This window comes from Panthera pardus, unplaced genomic scaffold (assembly GCF_024362965.1).
Source record: "Panthera pardus isolate Hobbes unplaced genomic scaffold, ASM2436296v1 HiC_scaffold_27, whole genome shotgun sequence".
In the NCBI taxonomy this organism is placed as follows: Eukaryota; Metazoa; Chordata; class Mammalia; order Carnivora; family Felidae; genus Panthera; species Panthera pardus.
In genome coordinates this window covers 29,435,751-29,456,609 of record NW_026526843.1, presented here as the reverse complement: position 1 = coordinate 29,456,609, position 20,859 = coordinate 29,435,751, and the positions used below count along the sequence as shown (strand labels likewise).

Sequence of the window (20,859 nt, the reverse complement as noted above, 5' to 3'; positions counted from 1 at the left end):
AAAAGAGCGGATGCAGGATTAAAGTGAGAGATGGCTAATGTCTGGGAAAAGACAAGAGCCCCGAATAAGGGTCCTTGCCCCATTTTTATTAGGATCAGAAGGTTTACAAACATGGCAATGGACACGCACAAAGGGACAATGCATCTGTGAACATTAACTTGTGGACATGAGGGAAAGGGAGTCTTGAAGATATTCGTGGTTAGGGGTTTGGGTTAATACAAAACAAAATCCGGGCCCCGGGCAGTCGGGAGGAGGGTTGTTTACAGCAGACTTGAGGCAGCATCTCTGTTTACCTTAGCCAGCCTAGGGGATGAGACAGGTAGGGGGAGTAACCTCAGGGTTGACAAGGCACCTTTTGTTTTGTTAACCATCTCCATTCCGGACTGCTTTGCCTGCAGGGCAGTGGGTCCATAGTCCAATTCACCAATTTACCTAACCTGGCCCTATTCTCCTGTGAAAGCAGCTTTCTGCTATAGTACTAAATTTGGGGTGCTTTCAGCCTGAATATATAATCTTGTTATTCCTATGTATTGGGCACCTTTGTGCCGTTTCTATTTCAGGCCTTTGCCTCTCTCTATTTTGGGGAGCTCTGCACCCTCTCACCCAAAATAGGGGTGCTTTTGCACCTCCCTAATCCTGGCACCTTTGTGCCTCCCTACTCTCGGGGTGTCTTTGCACCCCCCTATTCTTGGAGTGCCAATCTGGTTTCCCCAAACTCGGCTGTGAGCATTTTATGACTTTGTATTTCTTTATGCCTTGTCAACCCATTGGTGTAAGCCCGGGGGATTCTTGAGCTTATCCCCCACAGCTTGGGATTCTCTCTCTCCCTCTCTCTCTGCCCCTACCCATTTCTCTCTCAAAATAAACAAACTCGAAAAAAAAATTCTGGAGATAAAGATAGAAACGAAAACCATCAGGACTATAAAACCAAAGAGAAACTCACTTCTTCCAGGAGATCCAGTACAACCATTCCCTAATTTTCCCTTTTCCCATGCAGGGTTGAGATAGACAGGAGCCATGACAAATACCTTTTATTTCATGGTTAATATTTAGTGTGGCTAGTAAAACAAAATACTTAGCAAGTGTTCCTTAGCTAAATAATGAGCAAACCTTCTGATAAGCAATAGGTCCAAACCAAACATGGATGCTCGAAGGGGAGTATGATAATTACATGTTCATGCTAGAATTGAAAATTGCTTATATTTCAAGTATGCAATTTAAAATGGCTAAGTAATTTTTTTAAAAATCTCAATCAGCACCTGGTGCCAACCCCTCCACTCTGTCGCAAGGTCTGAGGCATGTCATGAAATAATTAAATATAATGCAAACTTCCTCAGTTAGGTAATAGGGACTTATCACTAAATTCAATTTAGTCACAAACACAAGGAACAATAAAATCTAAAGCAAACATCATATACTCAGGTTAATAGAAAAATGTCTACATTTCCAGAGCCCCACGCCAGGGGTGCTATATCCCAGGATAAGCAGGTCTGAGAACAAACTTAAATGTGTGTGTGTGTGTGTGTGCTCACATACACGTGCAGTTTGGCTTTGTAAGCCATTTGACTTCAAAGGGTGTGATATTCAGAACAATCAATGTGAAATGAAGAGTTATGGAAGCACTTTGGTTTTTGTTTTTAAGTTTCTTATTTTTCTTTATTTACATAATCTCTACACCCAACATGGGGCTTGAATTCATGACTCCAAGATCAAGAGCTGTATGGTCTCCTGGCTGAACCTGCCAGGCACTCCGAAACTACTTTGAAAAGTGAAGCCCTCATTCACTTTGGGTAAGAACATTTTATGTAGCGGCAATTTTCATTTTCCGAGTAGGAAGTCTTAACAAAAATACAGAGTTTTCTAAGTAAGTCATCAAATTGGCTGTCATGGGTAGACCCTGTGGTGGCCCCTATGTTCATACCCTGTATCATCTCCACCTTGAATGTGAGTGGGATTTGTGATTTGCTTCTCACTGACAGAATATGGCAAGAGTCATGGGATGTCACTGCTGTATGTTACCTTATACAAGACTATGTGTGGGGTGCCTGGGTGGTTCAGTTGGTTAAGCGTCTGACTCTGGATTTCAGCTCAGGTCATGATCTCACAGTTTGTGAGATTGAGCCCCATGTCAGGCTCTGTGCTGATAGTGTAGCACCTGCTTGGGATTCTCTCTCGTTCTGTCTCTCTCTGTCTCTCTCTCTGTCTCTCTGTCTCTCTCTCTCTGCCTCTATCTCTCCATCAAAATAAATAAAATGAACTTAAAAAGAAGAATCAAACTTAAAAAGAAAGACTATGTGTTAACAGACTAGAGAGAGACACAGAGAGAGAGGGACTCCCCTTGCTGGCTCTGGAAAAGTAACCTACAATGATGTGAGATGGTCTATGGTGAGGGCCCCACGGCCAAGAATTTCAGGCAGCTTCTAGAAGCTGAGAGTGCCCTTTGGCAGAGAGGCAGCTAACAAATACGGACCGTGGCCCTAAAACCACGAGGAGATGGATTCTGCCAACAACCTGAATGAGCTTCGGAGTAGATGCTTCCTTAGTCAAGGCTCCAGATAAGAACATGGTCTGACTGACACCTTGATTACAGGTCGTGAGAGCGTGAATGGAGGATCCCGTTAAGCTATGCTCAGACTCCTCTGACACAAAGAAATGATATAATAAATTTGCGTCGGTTTAAGTGGCTAAGTTCGGGGTAACATGTCACACAACAATAGAAAACTAACACACAGGGGCGCCTGGGCAGCTCAGTCGGTTGAGCGTCCAACTTTGGCTCAGGTCATGATCTCACGGTCGGTGAGTTCGAGCTCCGCGTCAGGCTCTGTGCTGACAGCTCAGAGCCTGGAGAGCCTGCTTTGGATTCTGTGTCTCCCTCTCTCTCTGCCCCTCCCCTGCCTGCGCTCTGTCTCTTTCTCTCAAAAATCAATAAACACTAAAAAAAAAAAAAAAAAAAGAAAAGAAAAAGAAAAAGAAAAAGAAAACAACACCCAGGTTGCAATGGGCGGAACCAAAGTCTAGATGTGTGGCTGCAAAAGGCCTACAACTCCCTATCATGATCTAGATCGGGGATGGCAAAGAAGTTTCATCTCCTCTTCCTATGCCAACTAGTGATAGCTCTCTGGATTGTCCTGTGGTAGATGGAACAGTTCACCAGAGGTGTCCATGCACAGATCCCTATATCCCCTGACTCTATTATGTTACGTACCAAAAAGGACACTTGGCAGATACAGTTAAGGTGATGGACCTTAACAGAGGGACGCTATCCTGGGTTAGCTGCGTGGGGCCGGTCTGATCACAGAAGCTTTTAAAAGCAGAGAACTTCACCTGGCCAGAGGCAACAGACATGTGGGAAAAGGAGCGGGTGGAGAGATGCAGATTGTGGGCGGGGCTCCACCAGCTGTTGCTGGAGGAAAGCCATGTGAAAAGCACGAGAAGGAATGAGAGCAGTTTCTAGAAGCAAAAACTGCCTCTCGGCTGACAGACGACAAGGAAATGAGGTCCTTAGTCCCCAAACTATAAGGAACTAAATTTAGCTAAAAACCTACATGAGCTGGGTGGTGAATTCATCCCCAAAACCTCCTGAAAGAAATGCAGGCCTGTTGACGGCTTGATTTCAGCCCTGTGACATTTTTTAAAATGTTTTTTCACTTTTGAGAGAAGAGTATGAGTGGGGGAGGAGGAGAGAGAGAGGGAGACACAGAATCCGAAGCAGGCTCCAGGCTCCGAGCTGTCAGCACAGAGCCCGATGCGGGGCTCGAACTCACGAACTGTGAGATCATGACCTGAGCCGAAGTCAGACGCTTAACCGACTGAGCCATCCGGGCACCCTGTCAGCCCTGTGACATTGTAAACAACGGATCCACGGAGCGACATACTACCTAGACTGCTGACCTACAGAACCGGGAGATAAGAAATTCGTGTTGAGTGACTGAGTTTGTGGCAGTTTGTTATGGCAGCAATGGCAAGTTAATACAAGCTGTGTTCGAGAGGATTCCAAGGCCATATCTGGGTACTGTGGGAAAGCGCTCATCGACTCATCAAAGATATGTGCCATGGAAGCAACATACGGGTGGCTTACGTGGTTCTTCATTTGTCCCCCATGATCTACATGCTGTGCTCAGGGGTAGAAATTACATAGGTATTGTTTCTGTTTGGAGAGCCCTGCCCCAAGGTATCTGTAAAGGCTTGTCCTCTCACTTTCTTCTGGCCTCTACTCCAAACCAATTCACCAGGAGGTCTTTACTGCACATTCTAACTAAAATTTCGTCTCTTCCCCCTCTCCTGGAAACATTTTCACCATGTCCCTGCTCCATGTTTCCCCTTTAGCTCTTACCACCTCGTAATATCCTTATTTGCTTGCCTTATTGCCTGTGTCCCCACCGGTAGAAAGTAAGCTCCGTGCCGACAGAGGTGTTTGTGTCTTTGGTTCGACGCTGCATTCCCAGAACCTACAACAGGTTATGCCAAGAGCACAAATGATGAAATAAAGAAATAAAGAGATAAAATTACCATTAAAATGAAGAGGCTTGTTTTTTTCTAGTTTGTCAAGTTCACACATCCCAACATCCTACAGTCATCTCCTGTGGAGGGGCTCTAAGGGGGGGTCGGTTGGCACAGAATACAGAAGGCATAACTGTGGCGGGCACACATGCCCATGGCGGAGCCATCACAGCTGGCAGCATGAATGGGAGCCAAGTCACCACACCCCCTTCAGGTCCCGGGAGGACTGGAGGAGAACGTGGTCGTAATACGCAAATGATTCCTCTGGCACTAGTCCTTTCCCCTGGAAGGAAGCAGAACGTGTGACAAAGTTGGACGTCCTCCCGGCCAGTTCGGTCCCTGGTGCTACAACACAGGGAAACCCTTAGGATTCTGGGCCAGTTCAGCTGCTTAGCCATGTAGAGCCTTCTTCTCACTCCAGGCTCCAACCAACTGTGGCTGTACTTTGCTTAAATGCTATAAATAACCAGATTAACCCATCCAGGAGGTGTGGGCCACAGACACTAAGCTCATGAAAAGAGAGGCTAGAACGTTCCCCAGGATGATGGGATTTATAGCAGGTTTACAAAGCAAATGGCCAGCACTACAAAATAACACTTGTGGGAGAGCCTGGGTGGCTCAGTCAGTTAAGCGTCCGACTCTTGGTTTCGGCTCAGGTCATGATCTGTTTTGTGAGTTCGAGCCCCATGTCATGCTCCACGCTAACCACGTGGAGCCTGCTTGGGATTCTCTGTCTCCCTCTCTCTCTCTGCCCCTTCCCCACCCGTGTTGTCTCTGTCTCTCTCAAAATAACTGAATAAACTTAAAAAAAAAGCACTTGCCCTGTGGAGGACTGCTGATTTCAGGGTCAGCAGAGGTGGATTTAGATTTGTGTACCCCTAAAGTGAGATACAAGCATCATTCTTGCTGGATACAGAAAACAGATTAAGGCCTGGCTGCAGGCCTGGGAATGTCCTGGTGAGCCTCTTCAATGAAGTTCTTGAGAGGCAGGTTCCCATTGGGAAGTGAGCTTCCAGATGAGTAAGCACTTACCTGACTATAGGTGGCCACAAAGGGCACTTTGGTTTGGGGCAGTTGAGGCAGTGAACTTGGTCGTCCATGATCTGGCTTCCAAAGTAGTCTCTCAAGGGGTGCCCAGGTGGCTCAGTCGGTTGAGGGTCCGACTCATGATTTTGGCTCAGGTCGTGATCCCAGAGACATGGGATTGATCCCCACGTTGAGCTCTGCGCTGAGTGTGGAGCCTGCTTACGTTTCTCTGTCTCTCCCCATTGTCTGCGTGCTCTCTCTTTCTAAAATAAAATTTAAAAAAATATTCCAAAGTAGTCTTTCAAACAGGCTCTGCCGTGTACATGCATTCACTGGCCAGCTTGAGCCAGAAACTGATATTAGCTGGGTGCATTTTCTGTGAAAGCACTTTTTTTTTCTGATTTTGATCAAAGTCCAAGACTACTTGGGACAGAATCAATAATCACACCACATCTGGCACAGCTCTGTCATGTGCATCTTCTTTTGGACTTTTCCATTGCTTCTCCAATGCCTAGTTCCCTTTTGGGAGGGGCTGGGACTGTCCTTTTCTACACGTTCCCCTGAGCACCCATCTTGAGCTCAAAGGGAGAGATCATGTTCAGATATGCGAGGGTCCCTTCCTTAAGAAATTGCACCCATGCAGACAGGACTGCTCTCACATTCTTTCTGCAGATTTTCTAAGTGCTGGAAGAAAGCAATTAGCTGCAAGAAATAAGGACACTGGTAAATTTGGAAAAGAAAGAATATGTTGCTTTCAACTCCTGACTCATAACTAAAAAATAAATTGTTATTCCTGAAACTCTCTGAAAATTGATTCTGTCACTTCTGTGACATCCCGTGCTGCAGAAGGAACTAATCATCTTATACCTCTGCTTAGAAATGTTTGCCTGGCCTGGTTGGCTCAGTCGGTGGAGCATGTGACTCTTGATCTCAGGGTCGTGATTTCGAGCCACACGTTGAGCATGGAGACTACTAAAAAAAAGAGAAAGAAATGAGAAATGTCTGCCTCAGTAAAGTCATATGATACGAGAAAGAAACATGATAAAAACAAGACGTGACTGAAAGACTCTACATGCATTGAGGACATTAAAAAAAATTTTTTTTAACGTTTATTCATTTTTGACAGAGACAGAGCATTAGCAGGGAAGGCATAGAGAGAGAGGGAGACACAGAATGTGAAGCAGGCTGCAGGCTCTGAGCTCTCAGCACAGAGCCCGATGTGAGGCTCGAACCCATAAACCGCGAGATCATGACCCAAGCCAAAGTTGGACCCTCAGCCAACTGAGCCACCCAGGTGCCCCTAGAACAGTTTAGATAAGAACTATAGCAATGAGGGATTTTTCTTCATTTCTTTGCGTTATTTTAAAATGTATCGTAGGGAGGCAAAAGAGAACTGGGTTGGGAGTAGAGTGTTTCTGATTCACTACAAGCCTGTCCTTTAGATACTCTGGAATAATTATTAGAAATAGAAAGATAAAAAATACTATCATGCTTACACCCATTACAAGTGCCCAAAAGGGTCTGACTCATAGGGGAAGGTCACATTTCTCAAGTTTAAGCAATCAAAGTAAAAAGCCTTTGACTGTTTCTTCCTTAAAAGTGGTCTGATCAATTTAATTTGGAGGGCACCTGTGTGGCTCAATCGGTTGAGCTTCTGACTCTTGGTTTCTGCTCAGGTCATGATCTCATTATTCATGAGTCTCTGGGCTGACAGCATGGAGCCTGCTTGGGATTCTCTCTCTCTCTCTCTCTCTCTCTCTCTCTCTCTCTCTCCCCCTCTCCTTCTCTCTGTCCCTTCCCCACTGGCTTGCTCACCTTCTCTCTCTCCCTCAAAATAAATAAATAAACTTGAAAAAACCTTTAATGTGGAAAGGGAATATGGAGGATTTTAAACTGAGAGATTTACAGTATTTTTCAGCGGAACAACTGTGATTAGAAAGTTTTTTTTTTTAAGGCAAATGTATAAAAATATACCTTCTGCAGGACAACGTTCTTTAAAAAACTGATGATATAAAATTAACAAGGAGTGGGGCACCTCTGTGGCTCAGTCAGTTGAGCATCCAACTCTAGCTTGGGTCATGATTTCATGGTTCATGAGTTCTGATGAGGGAGCGTGGGGCAAGCTGAGGGCAAAGTACATGCTAACAGCACCGCCCCTTCCTCCCCCCGCCCCCCCCAGGAGTATGTGTGCTATTCCTCGGACACTCCTGGCTGCCCAAGGACAGGGGAAAGGAAAGAAAGCAGATAGTTGGCCGATAGAGATCACAGTCATGCAGGACAGGAGTCTCCTTCAGTTCACGGATAACTGAGTAAATTGCAAGAAAAAGGCAATCTTCTCCATAGCCTAATCTCCGGAAACCTATAGACTCCGTTTCCTACAGCCTAATACCACCCTCACCAAGATGGAAGGGGGTTTAAGTGCCAGCCATGATGATGTGGGAAACTAAGGCAAGTGAGAAATTAAATTCCCTTACTGCCTACAGCCCACTGACAAGTCCTTGAGGCCAGCAGAGTGACCTCCCTCTAGGAGCTCAGCTGCCTCGATGATGACACTTTGCTAGGGGCAAAAGGGAGTCTTGGGTTAACATTATCCTGACGCCCCAGGATCCTGTAAGTCTACTGTACCATATAAAAATTCCTTTGGAAACTTCCTTTATCTCAACTCCCCGGAGATATATGCTGGCAATCATACTCCAGGCTTCTGGCCCCTGATATACATCTGAGGGGTCTCATGACTGAAGTTTTACTAAATGGTAATACATTGCATTTTCCTACCAGCAGCTGGCCCCTCAAGATCCTGGAAACCTTGCTTCCAAAATTCCTTAGAAACTTATGCTGTTCCTGACCCCCCTCCTAACCTGAGGGTATCTAATCAGTTACTCGTCACAACCCCAGTGCAGCTCTTTTGCCCACGGGTCCTGTCCCCGTGCTTTCATAAAATGACCTTTTTGCACCGAAGATGTCTTCAAGAATTCTTTCCTGGCCATCAGCTGTGAATCCCAACATCACCCCAAGACCTCACCAAAACCATCAGACACGCTGGGCTTTGTCCCCCACTGCTTCTCCCCGGGCAGACATCTGGTGAGGACACTGCCTGGAAAGAAGGTAGAGGCTTCAGCCTCTGGGAGAGACGAAGCCTCAGAGAGGATCACCTGAGGAAGAGGACGGGCGTGCTCCCGGGGGAGGCGGCACAACACCTCCCTGATGGTGATGAGAAGTGACCCTCTGCTTTGCTGTAACCACCCACAGTAATAAAGACAGAAAAGGTGAAGTGGGAGGGCCAAGGAGGGACCAGCTGCCCTACATACACACACACACACACACACACACACACGCACACACACACACACCTTGGCCCAGTCTTTCCCTAAGGGCCTAATCCAGGAGCCGAGCGAGAAGGGGGCTGCCGGCTACGTGGAATGAATCTGCTGGGGCGTCAGCTCCACTTAACGGGGGCTGGAAGGAAACAACTGGCTGCCGGAGCACAGGAGATAAAAATCCCCAGTAGTGTGGGAGGTGGGGATTCCTCCCGGAGGAGGCTTCACCCTGGGTCACATACACCTGGGTGAGGTGGTGTTTCTGGTGGGGGGGGCTGCCCAACCGAAGGTGGGCCTCGTGCCGACCCAGGCCGACTCAACGGAAAACGTTAGCTGAGGCCTCGTCTCCCTGTCCCGTGTCAGTACGTGCTCCTTCGGCCGCATGGGTATGTGGTCTAAAAAAGCCAGCGCTTGGAGCCCAGTTTGGGGGGACCCAAGTTTACCGGAGGTCAAATCTGCACGAACATAAGCCAAAGCACAAAGCGGGCCAACTGAAGAATCAGCTGGTACTGATGAGGGAGCGTGGGGTGGGCTGAGGACAGAATGCATTCCCCCCCCCCCCAGGTGGGGTATGTGTGACATTCCTCAGGTACTCCTGGCTGCCCAAGGACAAAGGAAAGGAGAGAAAACAAATGGTTAAGTGATAGAGATCACAGTCATACAGGGCATGAGTCCCCATCAGTTTGCAAATATCTTAGTAAATTACAAGAAAAAGGCAACCTTGTCAATAGCCTAATGTCCAGAAACCTATAGACTCAGTTTCCTGGAGCCCCAACATCACCCCTCCATAGTGATGTGGGGAACAAGGGCAGGAAGGCAACGGCAGGTAAAATTAAATTTCCTTATGACCTGCAGGCCATTGACAAATACTTGAGGCAAATACAGAGTATAACATTTCTCCAGGAAATCCTGCTGCCCTAATGCCAATGCCTTACTAGAGGGAAAAACAACCTTAGCTTGACAACAGCAAGGCCTCAGGTATCTTAGGAATCCTCTTTAGCACATCAAAGTCCCTCTGGAGGCCTCCCTTTCGTCTTGACCTCCCCAACTCCAGTGTATATAACCAGCCACACTTCACAACTCCAGTGCAGCTCTTCCTGCCCACGGGTCTTGGTCCCATGCTTTAATACAATCACCTTTTTGCATCAAAGACATCTTCAAGAATTGTTTCTTGTACGTCGCCTCCAGAACCCCCACCATCATCCCAAAACTTCATCATATGGTGCCCAGCTTGGGGCTACAAGTCCTTCCATCTGGACTCTGAGCTGGTGCAAACCCCGTGAGTACTTTCTCTTTTCTCCCTTTACTCTCATTTCAGGGGCTTTTCGAGGAGGATGGTCTTACTGGAACACTTTCATGTCAATTGCTCAGGCCGCAATCCTCTAGCCCGTGGCTACTCTATGGGGAGGAGAAAGCCTGCCTTTTGGCTGGTAGTACCCTCCCAGGAATGGTAATAAGACCCAGAAACTTGATGCCCTCTCTTTATTCCTGTCCTTATACAAAGTTGTCTGTCTTGGGCACGGGACAGCCACCTAAGTCACTAGGAAGGCTGCCAATCTAAAGACTCCCGGGTGAGGTTTCCTCCTCATTGGTCTAACGTGATCCCCTCCACATCTCTGGTCTAGCCGCTTCTGGCCGAGAGACCTCCACTGGGAGCCGGCGGAAACCAGTACCCCATTGAATGGAAACCATAGGGGGACTGTTTTCTAGGGAAGTTGGCTATAAAGACTAGGTGTTGGAATGTTGCTTAGATTATGATGGGTTTCCATCTTTACTGTTTTCCGTCAGTGTCCTCTACTAACTACTTAAATCATAAAATTGTGTTATCCCTCCTTGTAAAACTTTTCTAGTGTTTTCCATGGTTAAAGACGGAGGTTTCTTCTCTGCCTTCTCAGCAAGGCTAACTCAGGTCCATACACCAGGCACCCATCTGTAGCCTAGGATGCAATGGGGAAGCGGCGGGACGCTAGTATCCCTCCTCAGGGGCCCTTAGTGGCTGGTCAGCAGTCATAACGATTTCATTCGAGGGATGCCTCAGGTTGCTTTGACACCTCAGGAACCTCTGACATATCCTGTACGTGGGACGCCACCAGGGAGTTGGGGGATTCTCGTGGTAATGGGCCTTCACTACTTCTCTCTCTCTCTACTTTTCTCTCTAGGAGGAGCATGGGAGCATCTCTTCGGTCCCCAAGGGTTCTCCTTTGAGATGCCTTTTAACCACTGGAAACAATTTGGATTGCAAAATGTAGACAAGGACTGTCTCCTGTAACACTGCACGGCCTTAAACAGGGCAAAGGAACACAGGTACCCTAGGTCTAGCCTTCACGGCTCTAAATCAGGACCCAGACCAAAAGGCCTCTTGCAGAGAGGCTCTGGACCTCCCACCATCACCCCAAAACCCCATCAGTACTAGTGTTGTATATTTCTAAGGCTGGTTGCATAAAACAGCTCTTGCATAATAAGAGTATATGCAACATAAGAGTTGCATAATACAACTCTTACTGTATTTGCAAGATAGAGAGGGGGGCGTCCACTAACATTTTCTTCAGACAAACACGTTATTGCCTCAATTATATGTGGAATCTAAAACAGAAACAAAAACACCCCAAACTCCTACAAAAAGAGATCAGACTTGTGGTTAGCAGGGGAGGTAGGGAGGGGGATCTGGACAAAGGTGTTCAAGAGGCACAAACTCGCGCTGTAAGAAAAGGAAGTACCGGGTGCGATGCACAAGGGCCGTCTATAGGCAGCCCTGCAGGAGGGAGGATATGGAAGCTGGTAAGAGGCTCAGTCCTAGCAGCTGTCATCACAAATATCGTTTTCTTTGTTTGCATCTATAGGAGATGCTGGATGGTGACTAACTTATCGTGGTAATCACCTCACGACGTATGTAAGTCACATTATTATGCTGAACCCCTTAAACTTATACAGGGCTGCGTATCAATTGTATCTTAATAAAAAGGGGGAAATTTGTCTTCAAGAATTCATGCGTCGAGTTTGGAGACGGAGGAGAACAAGATGTCTTTTTTCTGATTTGTTTCCTGTGGCTCCTTTTCCCTTCAGAACTCCATTGAGAGAGCACTAGGCAAGCCCGGGGGGCGGAAATCAACTCAGCCAAATTCACCAAACTGAAGGGTTTCTTTTCCTGAGCTTTGCTTTGCCGGCCTGACAAAGCAGAGAGGCCCGGGGCTCCCAAGCCCTGGCCAGACCTGCCTGGGAGCCCCGTGCCGGGTCTCCGGGGCCCGCTTTGTCCGGCTGCCTGTCTGGCCTCCCCAGGTCCACCTGTGCTCGACCTTTCCGTCTCAAACCTACTCACACTCTCTGCAGCAAGGCTAATAAGCCCACCCTGAGTTTTCCTTTTCTGCTCTATTTTCTCCTTATTCTATTTTTTTTCTCCAAATTATCCTTTGATACAATTTAGCGTTTTCTATGGTCACAAACAATCCTCCCTTGATCCATTGACCCACAAATCAGCCATCACTGACTAAGCCAATGAAAAAGTATTTGGAATTAATACATGGAAGAATCCAGCCTGAGGTAATAGCCAGCCCCCATCAGTGACAAGTTCCAGACAAGGTCTTCAGCATAGGTCACAAAAAGGAAGATAAAAATTTGAGGTGTTAGAAATTTCTCAGAACTTTGACTCTTGCATTTGGTAGTTACAGAATTTTGAATGTGACCGATATCCCTAAGGCATAATTCTCCCCTAACATTTCTACCTTTGTTAGGTGGGTGGAACTTTGCTTGAAATTGTTTTTTTTTTTATTTTTTTTTTAACGTTTATTTATTTTTGAGACAGAGAGAGACAGAGCATGAACAGGGGAGGGTCAGAGAGAGAGGGAGACACAGAATCTGAAACAGGCTCCAGGCTCTGAGCCATCAGCACAGAGCCTGACGCGGGGCTTGAACTCACGAACCACGAGATCGTGACCTGAGCCGAAGTCGGACGCTTAACCGACTGAGCCACCCAGGCACCCCTGCTTCAAATTGTTTTTTATAGTCTGTTTCCTCTAACCTTCAAGGTACTCCTTGCTGTTTTAAGAATTAAAATCGACAGGAAAAAAAGAATTAAAATTGACAGGAGACAGACTAACAGGAGAATCAAAATTACATACATGGGGAGAAGCCACCATAAACATGAGAGATTTCAGACAGATAAAATGAGGTATAAATGTCCTTCTGGACTAAGGAGGAGGAGTGAGGAGTCTGGGCTTCAGAGGGAAGGAGGACAATTCACAGGAAGAATGGAAAGATGTTTGGTAAACAAATCTTTATGGGTCATAGAGACAATGGGACTTAGAGAAGAATTTTAACAAACAGATTTTACTAACTTCCTGCCTACCACCCCTAGTTCATATTATAATGTAGTTGTCCTTGGTGACTGCTCCTTTCCTGGAGCGGGTGCTCTATCTAAATTCTTTTTTTTTTTTTTTAATTTTTTAAAATGTTTATTCATTTTTGAGAGACAGAGAAAGACAGAGCAGGAGCAGGGCCAGGGCAGAGAGAGAGGGAAACACAGAATGTGAGGCAGGCTCCAGGCTCTGAGCTGTCAGCACAGAGCCCGATGCAGGGCTCAAACCCCACAAACTATGAGATCATGACCTGAGCCGAAGTCGGATGCTTAACCGACTGAGCCACCCAGGCGCCCCTCTAAATTCTTTAAGCAGTTAGTGGGAAGGTCTTCCCCCCACCCCAGCCCTAAATCCCAAATATTCTCTTCTATGTTTTTTTCTAAAGTTTTTAAATTTTACTTTTTTTTTTAAACATTTATTTATTTTTGAGACAGAGAGAGATCATGAACAGGGGAGGGTCAGAGAAAGAGGGAGACACAGAATCTGAAACAGGCTCCAGGCTCTGAGCTGTCAGCACAGAGCCCAACGCAGGGCTCAAACTCACGAACCGTGAGATCATGACCTGAGCTGAAGTCGGTCGCTTAACCGACTGAGCCACCCAGGCGCCCCTAAATTTTACTTTTAAGCCCATGATGCATTTTGAGTTGACTGTTGCATAAGAAGTGAGCTCTGATTCAAGGTCAGCTTTTTACCTACAGATGTCTGACTGCTTCCGCATCACTTGTTTAAAAGTCTACCTTTTGGGGCGCCTGGGTGGCTCAGTCGGTTGAGCGGCCGACTTCGGCTCAGGTCACGATCTCGCGGTCTGTGAGTTCGAGCCCCGCGTCGGGCTCTGTGCTGACAGCTCAGAGCCTGGAGCCTGTTTCTGATTCTGTGTCTCCCTCTCTCTGACCCTCCCCCGTTCATGCTCTGTCTGTCTCTCTCTGTCTCAAAAATGGATAAACGTTAAAAAAAAATTAAAAAAAAAAAGTCTACCTTTTTTCCATGAAATTGCTTTTGCAGCTTTTGCAAAAATAATTTGAGCATATATGTGTGAGTCTGTGTTTGGGCTATCTGGTTCTACTGATATATGTTTTTCCTTCTGCCAATACCACACTTTCTAAATTTCATTAAGTATATAATAAAACTTCACATCTGGTAGAATAATTCCTCCTCCTCTCATTCTTTTTTTTTTTTTTTTTTTTTTTTTTTTATTCTTTTAGCTCTGGGGATGCCTGGCTGTTTGAGGAGTCCTGACTTTAAGCCCCACGTTGGGCGAGGAGCCTACTGAAAAAAAAAATTCTTTTAGCTCTTCTGGGTCAATTGTCTTCCCATGTAAATTTTAGAACGTCCTAGCCTATGTCTGCAACAAACATTGCTGGAATTTTTATAGGAATTGCATTAAATATACAGATCAATTTAGGGGAATTTGAGGGTTACTGTTTCACTTTCATGAGTTATTCACTCATTCATTCCCTGACCACTGGGGAAACGATGTGTTTGATAGTCTGGATTTTCTATTATCTTCCCCTAAACCACGTTATGGTTTCTTCTAGTTACATTACTGACAGATTGTGTCTTTTTTGAGCACACGTCTGTCAGTTTTCCCTTTCTTTCCAGGGAGAATCTCCTGGTCCAGGTGTATGCTCTTTCATCCTAAAATGTGGCTTATGTTTTCCGTGGGAATCCTGGTGTCTTGTCCAGTGCCCCTAACTTGGGTTGAATAAACTCCTGCATGTGTCTCCACAGCGGTGGGCACAGCGGGACTCTTAGCTCATGTCTTTTCACCGTCCAGCTGTTGCCTTGCACCTGCACTCTTTGGATCTTAACTCCACACATGTACAATTTAGGAGTCTCTCAAGAATTTGAGAGAAGTTTGGGGCACCTGGGCGGCTCAGTCGGTTAAGCATCCGACTCTTGATCTCAGCTGAGGTCTCCATCTCAGGGTCCTGAGTTGAAGCCCCATGTTGAGTGTGGAGCCTACTTAAAAAAAAAAAAAAAAAAAAAAGAACTTGAGAGAAGCTTCTATGCAGATTTGAGAGCTTCCCTTCCTCCGCTCCCCATAGAACCTCCCTTTCCTAGTTTATCCCCAACATTCACAGCCATCCTAGCACCCCCTGAACGCTGTTCTCTGCCTGCAAAGACCATGGAGACTCCAGCTTTGCTCAGTTTCTATGGCCACATGCCACACAGCATGGGGGTTATTTGGGGGCAACAAACCTTGCAGATGGGGATGTGAACTATTCCCTTCTTCCAATGGCCTGATCCCTTTCAATTTCTACCTCTTTTAGGTCACTCTCTAATGCCTGCAAGCAGTTTTTCACTTTTGCCAGAATTTATACTTGTTATTGGCAAATGGGTTAGTTGGACATAAGCCAGTCCACCATCATCCTCTTTGTTCTTTCTTCTCCTTGTGAATTTTATATTTTTAATCTTTTTGTTTAATGTTTTATTTTTATTATTTGAGAGAGGGTGAGTTAGGGATGGGCAAAGAGAGAGGGTGACAGGAACTGAAGGGGGCTCTATGCTGACAGCAGACAGCCCAATGTGGGGCTCGAATGTGATGGGGTTTTGGGGGTGATGGTGGGGTGGTCTGGAGCCGATGGCCAGGTAAGAATTCTTGATGTTTTGGTGCAGAAAGCTGATTTCATTAAAGCATGGGGACAGGACCCGGGGCAGGGTAGAAAGGGCTGCACTGGGGTTGTGATGAGTAACTGATTTGATACCCTCAGGTTGGGGGGGGGTTAAGTTTCTAAGGAATTTTGGAAGCAAGGTTTCCAGGATCTTGAGGGGCCAGCTGCTGGTAGGAAAATGCAATGTATTACCATTTAGTAAAACTTCAGTCATGAGACCCTTCAGGTGTATATCAGGGGCCAGAAGCTTGGATTATGATTGCCAGCATTTATCTCTGGGGAGTTGAGATAAAGGAAGTTTCCAAAGGAATTTTTATATGGTACAGTAGACTTACAGGATCCTGGGGCGTCAGGATAATGTTAACCCAAGACTCCCTTTTGCCCCTAGCAAAGTGTCATCATCGAGGCAGCTGAGCTCCTAGAGGGAGGTCACTCTGCTGGCCTCAAGGACTTGTCAGTGGGCTGTAGGCAGTAAGGGAATTTAATTTCTCACTTGCCTTAGTTTCCCACATCATCATGGCTGGCACTTAAACCCCCTTCCATCTTGGTGAGGGTGATATTAGGGCTGTAGGAAACGGAGTCTATAGGTTTCCGGAGATTAGGCTATGGAGAAGATTGCCTTTTTCTTGCAGTTTTCTAAGTTATCCGTGAACTGAAGGAGACTCCTGTCCTGCATGACTGTCATCTCTATCAGCCAACTATCTGCTTTCTTTCCTTTCCCCTGTCCTTGGGCAGCCAGGAGTGTCCGAGGAATAGCACACATATCCCACCTGATGGGAGGGTGGTGGGGGGGCAGTGCTGTTACCCTGTACTTTGCTGTCAGCTTGCCCCACGCTCCCTCATCGTATCCCCCCTGAACAATTTTGACCCTTAAACCTTTATGGTTGCTGAAGGTGGAAGGTCTCATATTCTGTAGCTTCTTTCTGCCGAGTAAGGGTGTAGAGATGTCCCTACCTTTATGGGTCAATATTGGTCAGGGAACATACAGGGGAGTTAAGGTGGAGGCAGCAGAATCCAAGGCGGACAACGTGGATGAACCTTCTTGAGTAGAAAGGATCGTCTGTTGGCTTGAAGTTCCTGCAGTGATGGAGTCTTGGCACCAGGCAGAGAGACGGAGACATGGGAGAAAACAGCCAAAGATAATGAGAATAACTAGAAAGATTAGCCCAAATAAAAGTCCTTTGGTAGTTGACAAAAATCCTCTCGTCTAGGAGTTTAACCAATCACGAAAGGGAAGAGAGGGATTGTTTAAAGTGCCAATTCGAGTATTCATGGCAGTTAGAAATCCAAAAATATTTTTGTGGTCATCTGGGATGTATACACCGCATTTCGTTTTTATGACAGCTCAAGTTCCACCTTGTACAGCAGCTAAAGCATCTAATGCCATTCTATTTTGTAGAATGGCTGTATGCATATGAGGTATTTTAGCATTTAATAATATCATGTTACCTTGAGAGCCACTTAAGTCCTTCACTGTGTAGCAGGTGGTGTTTAGCCATCATATAGACTCTGTTTAGTAAGCAATTAGGTGATTAATAAGAGGTCCTTTTACAGAAATAAGAAAAATATAGGTTAGTGGTTAGAGCAAATTAGAAACCCAGTGTCTACCAGTGAGATTTTTAGATGTGAGGCTTGAAGCATCCTCAGATGGGAGTGGGAACAGGCAGCTGGAATCAAATTGGTCGTTCTGGTTTGTAACTCAAATGTCTGTGGTGATCCTTTTGAACGACCCGTTATAAGAAGGAATTGTGAATAGAAATTGGGAAAGGGGAATGAAAAAGAAAGGTACAACCATTATTTCCACTTGAAGAGAAGTTTGAGGTCTTCTACAGGTTTACGGGAATAGGAAGGCACATTAGTTTGCTCATTGAATTCCTGTAAAGGGGGTACAGGTTTTATTTAGATACGGGAGCCCATGAAGACCGCTCCTCTAACTTGACTGCAGTGGGAGTACATAATATGACCCAATATAGACCCTTCCATTTTAGAGTTAAATCCCCTGTTGTATTGGCTTTCAATCCTTTAAATAAACCAGGTCTTTTGGGTTTATGTGGGGTGGGTTTCTAGTAACTGTCAGATCAGGTTTAGGGAGGATATGGTTTGCATACTGAGAGATTTATGAATTGACCTCAAGTGAATAATTTAATAAAGCACCATAGTCTTTATCTATTTATCTATTACAGTGAGAAAAGTCTTTTTATGTACAATTGTTGGAGGAATCCATCCCATTTCCAGTTGTTTAAATAGTATGCCCATGGGGTTATTATTCCCACAGAATAACAAGCAAGACAATTGTCCATATACCTGTACTTATTGGGACAATTTTTCTGAAGTTGGCTAGTTTAGGCAAACAACGAACATTTCAAGACAACCAGAACTAGAATTTAACATCCATATGGTACATTATTGAAACAGTTTTTCTCTCTTAAAAATCCTCATTTCCAGAGACAGCCAAATCAAGACTCATTCTTTTGTAAAACAAATCCAGTTTAACAAACTTGGCCTAATTATTTACATATGCTCAGCAAGAATAGCGATTGATCATAAGGGTCTTTTAAAGTTTGCTTTGCCAACCTGGGTGGCTCATTCAGTTGAACATTCGACTTCAGCTCAGGTCGTGATCTCATGGTCCATGAGTTCGAGCCCCGCGTCAGGCTCTGTGCTGACAGCTCAGAGACTGGAGCCTGTTTGAGATTCTGTCTCCCTCTCTCTCTGCCCCTCCCCCACTCACGCTCTGTCTCTCTCTCTCTCTCTCTCTCAAAAATAAACATTAAAAAAAAATTTTAAGTTTGCTTTGCCAGAACCTGCCTCTCCAGGCCAGAAGCCAACGCAAGTATTTGCCCTCAGACATGCCTGCAACACCTGTAGAATTGGGTGAATTACTCTTCGCAAGGTTCCCAAGATATCCTGAGGTTCCTGCCCCTGCCAGGAAGTGACATTCTTTACTCACCTGGTAAGCCTGGTAGGAATTCTGTAAGCAAGGTATCAGCCCAACATTTCCAAGGGGCTTTATGGCTCCAGGTTTCATAAAGTCAACCCTAACTCCTTAGAGCTGTGGGGTCATATCTGAGTCTATGCATGTCTCACAAGTATGACATTCCAGTCAAAGCCTTGGGAAAGCAACCAGTATTTCCAATGGTGTCCTGTTACAAGGAGAAGATTCTTATTGAAATTATGCAAAAAGTATGATTGCTGGAAGAATACTCACTGAGACTTTTTGAATTTTAGAGGGTTCAGGTAGAGAGAAAATATAAATGCTTCAGTTTACAATTGAATACTTTATGAAATTTCTGTATATTATATATATCGAAAGAGAACATTTCCTCAATCTGGAAGAGCAAACATTAGACAACCAGCAATATTTCCAACAAGAGTCACAAAACTATAATCTTCCTCAGTTCATTTAGTCCCATGTTCCTAATTCTTGTTCAGTTTGAATGCAACTTTTTAGTTCTGGAAATTCTTACCCGTTTTAGTTTTAGGATTTTAAAGATGTCAAATACCTGTATTTGTCTTAAAAGTCCTTTTTATGAATCTCCTTGAAGATGAAATACATTTTGTGAGAGAATAAGAACAATTATAAATGACAAAATCTCAGAAATGGACATTGTGCCAGATCTGAGGAGAGTTCATTAGGATGCAATTGACAAGGAAACTGTTCTTTCTGTGACATATAACACTTCAATAATCAGAATATCAAGCGAGGACCTTATACCAAAACATTAAAATTTTAGGAACGGCAATACATACTTGAGCAGTTATAGCACTTACTCATGAAATACAACCTAAGGTTTACCATTATTTGAGAGCGCTTTTCCAAGTAACTTAACATACCAAATAAAAAGACTTCATTTACAATTTAAACCCTGGGAAGTTTGTTAAAATCTTAGAAAGTTTATAAAGCACATCCTACATGGGATTACAGATCATTACAAATCTTTATTTACCCAAGATGCCAATAAGAGATTCAAAGGCAAATATGTAGGGTTATGTACTTGTTAGCAAAGCTACGCTCCTTTAACACTGAGAAGTTTTAACTAAGTAATCAAAGACCTGAAAAAATCAAAACATAAGCTTTGGTTTTCCCTGCAGACAAAAGAGAAAAACGCCTTTGTTTACATTTTCTTATCAAGAGCAGATCAACAGTCCAAGAAAACATTGTCTTTTGAGCAGAAAGAATGGCAGAATTTTAATCTTGTACCAGGATACTTTTAAAATCCATTCATCTCAACCTCAGTCCATCCTGACCACACATATAGTTCCTTTCCAAAGATATCCCTTCACGAACCTTCTACAACTTTCCTTTGCCTTCAGATTTTCTCCCAAGCCAGTTCTCTCCAAATAACAGTCTCATTTAGGACAAAATTACTTTCTTTTACCTTCAACAAAAAATGTATTTCCACTCCTTGTATCTTTCTTACATATCACCTACTTTTCTACATACAGAGTTTTTTCCTCATTTCCATCAGTCTTAAGTACACTTAGCAGAATTTTAACTCTTGGAAACCTTCAACTCCCATGAAAACGTAGTAACCAATTGTAAACTGTTACACCAGAGTTCTTTAGATGGCAAATTTGCAAATCAATTAAGCACAAAAGCATGCTTACCAATAGACCCAAACAGCCTTAGTTTCTCTGCAGTAAGTCAAAAGCACAAACCTACAGCCAGTAATCAACGCTTTAGCTTCTTATCTCATTAGATATCCAATGAATTTAATCCCATGTATCATGCAATCAAAACTTTAAAGTTTTAGGTTACCAAAGGCTTTGAAGGCTATCTTAACAATTACCCATAAAAACTTTGAGACAGACAAAATTAACCATTAAGTCATCTCTTTGCTAACAAATTGCAACAGAGATAACATGAGTTTACTTGACCTTCAGTGAACCTTGGTAGAATAAGTTTCATATAATTTTTTTTTTAATGTTTATTTCTTTTTGAGAGAGAGAGACAGAGTGCGAGCAGGGGAGGGGCAGAGAGAGAGGGAGAGGCAGAATCCAAAGCAGAATCCAAAGCTGACAGCGCAGAGCCAGACACAGGGCAAGAACTCA

General features: G+C 44.7%; 2 long non-coding RNA genes across 5 annotated transcripts in view; one reads left to right on the top strand and one right to left on the bottom strand.

The window, feature by feature from the left end:
* LOC109250749 (uncharacterized) overlaps window positions 1–20,859 on the bottom strand; it is a 44,316-nt gene that overhangs the window by 3,889 nt on the left and 19,568 nt on the right. Inside the window, exons 4-7 of one of the 3 annotated variants that reach the window (XR_008418405.1) lie at window positions 16,794–16,899; window positions 6,394–6,498; window positions 5,533–5,789; window positions 4,334–4,783 (exon numbers count right to left, since the gene is read on the bottom strand). This is a non-coding gene — a long non-coding RNA (uncharacterized LOC109250749). Of the gene's footprint in view, window positions 1–40; window positions 4,784–5,532; window positions 5,790–6,393; window positions 6,499–16,793; window positions 16,900–20,859 lie in introns of those variants that run through there. The other 2 variants (XR_008418406.1, XR_008418407.1) reach the window with 2 other exon arrangements.
* On the top strand, window positions 7,940–18,872 carry LOC109250750 (uncharacterized). 2 transcript variants are annotated; one of them, XR_008418411.1, is made up of 4 exons: window positions 7,940–10,122; window positions 11,003–11,147; window positions 11,684–11,733; window positions 18,596–18,872. It is a non-coding gene; the product is annotated as an uncharacterized LOC109250750 (long non-coding RNA). The 2 variants fall into 2 exon arrangements; XR_002073164.2 differs by lacking the exon at window positions 18,596–18,872 and having other exon boundaries at window positions 11,684–13,593.